The sequence below is a fragment of the Branchiostoma floridae genome, chromosome 4 (assembly GCF_000003815.2).
Source record: "Branchiostoma floridae strain S238N-H82 chromosome 4, Bfl_VNyyK, whole genome shotgun sequence".
Lineage (NCBI taxonomy): Eukaryota > Metazoa > Chordata > Leptocardii > Amphioxiformes > Branchiostomatidae > Branchiostoma > Branchiostoma floridae.
The window spans coordinates 14,754,779-14,761,070 of NC_049982.1; the positions used below are offsets into that span (position 1 = coordinate 14,754,779).

Consider the following 6,292-nt stretch of genomic DNA (forward strand, 5'->3'; position numbering starts at 1 on the left):
GGTCTTGTAGTTGAATGGTCTCCCAGTGGTCAGAAATTACAGTTCTTGTCCCGTTGACCTAAAAAAAATCTTGCCACACAAACTTCCCAGAATGTGTAAGTGTTATGTGTATGTTCCAAAGAACAAAACAATCCAGGCCTGAGATTTTACAACTCAGATATATACAATGTAAGCTGTCTAAAAGTTTAACTTCCTGTACTATTTTGATAACTCAACATTCACAAAAAGTAGTGACATGCCTGAAGTCAAATCCCACCCAGCTTGTATGTGACTACCTAAAGTACTGAACTGGCGTGTTGTACGACTTGGCAGTGTGCCCGTGATGTAATTCAGATGCCACCAAACGTGCACAGAGAGGGACATGAGTAGTATGAAGGAGGCAATACCACCTTTTGATCTTTGGTGATTGGCTGCCATGAGTGCTTTATACATGGACTTGATAATCTGGCATACCACAGTAGTGGGGTGGAAATGCACAAGTGAAGTCAGACCTGACTTAACACATGCACACATTGAGCTGATGTCTATACACAGAACTTTACTGAAATAAAAGGTTGTTTCAGCATATTTCTGGCTTTTCTATAATTCATTTCAAAGTTGTGAAGCTACATTTTTTGTATGGTACAACAATAACTAGTAGTCCACCTTGTACAATGTTCCTTTTTCATAACTATTCACTGTTGCAAATTTCTGTGACTTAAACCATGCAAGCCATTGCATATCTATCAACCTTATGTATTACTATTGTGTCATTTTGTGAAACAGCTCAGAGACTATGCTTAGTTAGTCAAACCATAACATCAGTATTTCATACTTAATGGCCATATAGATATAAGTTATGATAGATAGACAGTGACAGTTTAAGCAAAATTCACTCTTTTCCTTTCCAATTAATATCTTCCCCACGAATATCATGTTTTCTGTGCCGTTTGTCCATGTGCCTGTTTGTTTGTGGATAGCATAAACTAAAAAGGTCTTGAATGGAACTTTATTATATTTTATATGGGGGTTGGGAAAATGATGGTCAAGCTTGATATTGGGCCATCTACTTGTTTTATACATTCACATATTTCTAAATACATGTAAATTGTGTTCAAGAGTTAGCATGAAGTTATGATATCAACTTTGAAAGCTAAAACAGCATGGAATTCTCCCTATACCTATACATGTACTACTATTATGTTAAATTTAATATTTCTTTGAATACTACACCTATATTTCTTTGAATACTACACCAACGGTAAATACATCTGGTAAACCTAAAGCTAAGCAGAGTTCTACCGCTGATTTTCCTTCCCAAGACCTAGTTTCACTTACACAGAGTTGGCACGTGAAATAACACTTGATCAGCAGCCAGACAGCTAGGAGCCTCTTCAGTTAGCTTCCTTTGGTTCAGAGTGGTCTTCTCAGGGTTTCCCCACTTTGTGCCTATTTCCAAGGGCTGTGGCCAAAGTAACATTTCATTAGAGACAATATCCGTGTGAAGCTGCATTGCCAGTCTTGATCAAACAGTGTTTACTGAATGAACAAGCCTGAAATGTGCTTTTGATACAGAACCCTGGCGCCTCTTTCTACAGCACTGTGAGGATGCAGGACATCATGGGAGGCCTACAAAGCAAATTGTGAGGCTGGCAACCTGTTTCAGTTTTAGTTTGTTCCTCTCACCAAAAAAGTTGCTCAGGTCAATGACATAGAAACAGAACTTCTGGAAAAGGTTGATGACACACGCAATTTCGCACAACAGGTTTGCCACTAAGAAAGGATTACTTTCTCTTTGAGTTTTGATGTTAACAATTTGGGGGATATTCCTTCCTCCCTGTTGATTAGCCCCATTAGGTCACACCAATCTAGTGAGTTTTACAAATAAGGGCCAAACACATACATTTTCATACTGACCTTTCTGATGGATAAGTCAATCAACTCCATACAAAAATAGCCTTATTTGGTCTAATATAGTAATTGCATTCCTCTCATTGTGGATAGATATACAAATGATTGAGCCTTTTGATTACTACTGTGACCTTAGCTTATGCTTCGGTTGTGTTTGTGTATAACTTAAGATAAGGCATTGATGAATTGTCTTGATACTTAACACATGTGTAAGTCTTAAGAAGTCCTCAAAATGGTTACATTCTTGGCCTTCAAGAGGGTTTATGGTATTGCAGCAGAACTTCCAGTTTTTCATATCTTTTGGTTAAAATATGGTAAGGGCAGCATATGGAAGTGATATAGGCTTGAGACCCATTTGAGATTGTCTTGGAACTACAGGGGCAAGATGATGTCATGATTTTTGGTATTAAGGTAGCATTAGTAGGTAATCAGGGTCTGATTTGCATAACTATTGAGGAAAATTTTATTCAAATACATTCAATGATCAAATTCAGATCAAATGTGTTCCATGATTATCATGGGACTCCTCAAATGTAATATATGTAACTGCAAAAGAGAAGCGCATCAACAGATATGAATTATGTAAATGAGGACTTAATTTGCATAATCAATGAGAAAAAGGATGATTTCATTGTCTGTAAATGACATGAAGTTTGGGAGTCATTGTGAATGCCTTTAAATAAATAATTCAAATATATACTTCAGGTTCATAACTGATGAAGAAATGTGAGAAAGCCTTTTTGGTTAAGATAAGACTTTCACACATTGGGCAACTTCTGTTATCTGGGTGGATGGTCAACTGATACAATTTCTGCAAATGAGGACCCTGATTGAAAAATCAATGACAAACATTTACACTCTGTCAGTTGTAAAGTTCAACATTATTTGGTGAAGCTAGGTCGTGGAAATGAAATTGTGACATCCAGTTTACACCCTTGGATGAAATCTGGCCTTTTAGCCTATGTCTTGTGCCTTGGAGTATTTTTCTTAATTAAAAGCTCTTGCTGCATAAGGTATGTTAAAAAAAAAACAAATTACAGAGGAATAGAGATGGTGGTTTGACTATTATTAGTATACATCTTTCACTCACACTCTTATTACATTGGGCAATGACCTTTTGTTTCAGTTCGCATATTTTCCTTTTTCTAATTAGGGAATTTGGGCAGTGTACAAATAAGAATACATATCTAATCAAAATCAATTGGCAACAACTTTTCAAAATAAAAAATGTTATGCCTACTAAATGGTACATGACAAGATGGTGTATCCTTGCTGACGCCGCACTAGCCGGACCATACCTGCAACAGAAATGGACTAAACTGGAACAGGTCACAAACCCAAGTCATCTTCAAGGTCAATCAAGCACGGTCATCTGTCAGGCAGAACAGAGGGGGACCATTTTATGTCAAGTTCTGATAATAAAAACCATCTCCAATCCATTCTAAATGGGGGTCAGGGGCAGAGTTGCCAGGGAGGCAGAAACATGGACGTCCCAAAACTTTCAAATGTGAGCAGGGCGCAAATGTTAACTTGAATATCTTTTTATGAATATTCTGCTGTTAACTTTGCCATCCATCTTGAACAGGACTTATTAGGAAATTGATGGAACAAATAAAGGGAGCTTAATATAGGTACTTTAAGGCTTCTTCACTCCTCAGGCACTTTTTCTTTCTATATAACTAGATGTATATGTATATTTCACACATTCACTGTGTATGCTTTTGTGCAAATAAAGCAAAAAAAAACGGAAGTTGTGCTTCAATAGTAAAATTTCATATCATCAAAGAGATACTTTTATTATAGCTACACAAAAACAAAACAATAAGAATTTGACTATTGGTAAAATTTACCTCACACCGTGTTCTGTATGAATTGACAATGCAACAAAGTTTGTTTTTATCAGTTTATGGCCCTGCTGTAAGAAGTGTAACAGCTACCGAGGGACATGTTCCAAAGGCATGACAGCTTTCTAACCACATTTATCACATGGAAATGTGTCTGACCCTTATTTTTGCCTCAATTTCACTACTTAAACTCCCATTTCCTTAATCTCTTAAGTAATCCTGTGGGAGGAAATAAATGTGGCAAATAATTCTAGTGGTGTTAAATGTTGTCGGGTGATGGAAACAGCCTGCAATCTTCATTAATTGTGGGACTTTAGGTTGACAACTAAAATAGACAGCTATAGAATGGTATAACAAGGAATAGGCACAGTTAACCTTGCTCCTGTGAGCCAGTCTGTTTGCTAGCAGGAGATTCAATGTTAATGCCTCTTTGCTTGTCTTCCTTTGGGGCTCCTCAAAGTAAAGCGTGCCCTGGACTTTTTTGGAACTGCCACCGTCACATTTTATTAAAACTGTTTAATCTTTTTTTTTCTAATGACATGCTAGGAGCCCTTTGCAAATCTCTGTTTCATGTTATAAGTCTACAATGTAAGTCTGTTTCAATACTTTTCTACAACTCATTGCTGAATCAAGGAAATCTCAACATTCAGCATTCTGTGTAAAGCTGTCTGAACACCAAAACCCTCCATTGTTTGGCATACCTGTAAAGACAATCATCAGACATCCCCAAAGTCATCGTTATTTTTGTCATTTCTACCCTCTTATTAGAAAATGTAATACACAAACCTTATTTCACTTTTCCTTGCTGCCCTGTAGTCGTAAAATTGTCTGTAGCCCCCAACAGTATACATTTGCTCATGACTCTTTGTGACATTCAAGGCTGTCAACATTTCTCACAAAGATGTGCAAGTCACAAGTTCAACCATTTCTTTAGCCTGGCAACTGCAAAACCTGACATCACGCGGGGCACACTTAATGGTGCTGAAAGCATCTAATCCCAATGTCACTCTGACCTTCACCCTGGTGACTTCACCATCTGGCCCTAATCCATGACAGGAATGCCAAAATTTACGACTGTCATGGTTTGCCGCTGCTCGGTGGGAGACTACAAACAGTTTTATATGCTCACACAGTTGATACACGTTTGGGGACTTTCTTTTTTCTGGAACTTTTTATAGTGGCCTGTTCCCAACTGCTGCCTTGGTGGCAAACAGAGCATGAATTCTGGTTGAAAAGACATCAATATACATATAAGTTATAATGCTAGTTCACCTTTATCCATGAGGTGACCTTTATCTGTTGTCTTTAAAAACAGCACATTTAGGAGTATCAAGTCTGCGGAATGTGGTTTCAAATTTGCAATATTTTCAAAATGTTCTGATTTCAAACCACTGTCTGTCGACTTTATATCCCTAAATACACTTTTCTTATAAACAAGGGATATAGGTTACCCTCGGATAAAGGTGAACCAGCGTTATCTCCTTTAGCTTTTCATTTACTTCTTCAAAACAAATATAAAAGTCGTCTTCTTTAACTTCATCTATTGTATGTCAAAAATAATTCAAAAAATCAAATAAACCGTGAAAACATGTTAGATATTTCATTTTGTTCCTCAATGTAGCAGGAAATTTGTGCTGTGAAGGAAATCTATGATATAAGAAATAATGTTGTTCCGTCCTAATTAGTAAAATTGACGTTCCCATATGGTTCACAGTGCGACGCATGGAGAATAAATTGTCACAGTAAATAAAGCTATCACAGCTGGAACACTTAATTTGAAGTGGAAAGAAAAGAGTATGATAACCCTCTTGTTGTCACACATAATTAGACTAGTGTTATCTCCAAAAAACACAAAGTAATAAGGTTAGGACTTTGATAAAGATATCTGCTGTTCTTTTGTGATAAAGGAACATGCAGTGAGACAGACAAGATAAGATACCTCATGTGATATAACTTGTTGTTCCACATGTGACACATGCATACATATACACATACAAAAATGTATGCATCCCCCCACAAGCAAACACACACACAGCTGATTGAACTGCTGAACAGCTTTAAGCTAGTAAATCTCTCCCCTTAAGTGTATAATGTTATATCACACAGTTAGGCTATCATGGCTCTGTAAATGTTATAAGGACCTTAAAGCTACCTCATAAAAGGAGCTGGATTCCTCAGTCAACATCATCATCTTTTGAGTGAACAATTTTACCTGTTCCTTTGTCCCCCACCCATCAATGTTGGTTTCTACCATACAGCAGCGCCACCTGTCAGTTTGAAGCATACTGCACAAATGAACCAGCACAGTGGTTTTACTCAAAACCAAAGATTCTGGCTAACGTTACGCATACACCATTTGTGGAAGCCAAAATACACAGTGAGGAGCTTTGAGCTAGAATATGAATGAGATTATTGATCGTTTAAATTTCTAATAATCAGAAATTTTATTTGGATATCATGGTGATATATATGAAAGGCAAGAACCTGATAGAACATCTCAGCAGGTATTTTCTTTACTAAGACTGCTTCCTTCCTTGGAAAAGGTTTTCTCTCATATC

General features: G+C 37.1%; 1 long non-coding RNA gene across 1 annotated transcript; it reads right to left on the bottom strand.

The window, feature by feature from the left end:
• Positions 1-518: 518 nt before the first annotated feature.
• LOC118414985 lies at positions 519-6,051 on the bottom strand. The gene is made up of 2 exons (XR_004831050.1): positions 5,887-6,051; positions 519-1,441 (listed from the first exon to the last, which is right to left on the bottom strand). It is a non-coding gene; the product is annotated as an uncharacterized LOC118414985 (long non-coding RNA).
• Positions 6,052-6,292: the final 241 nt, after the last annotated feature.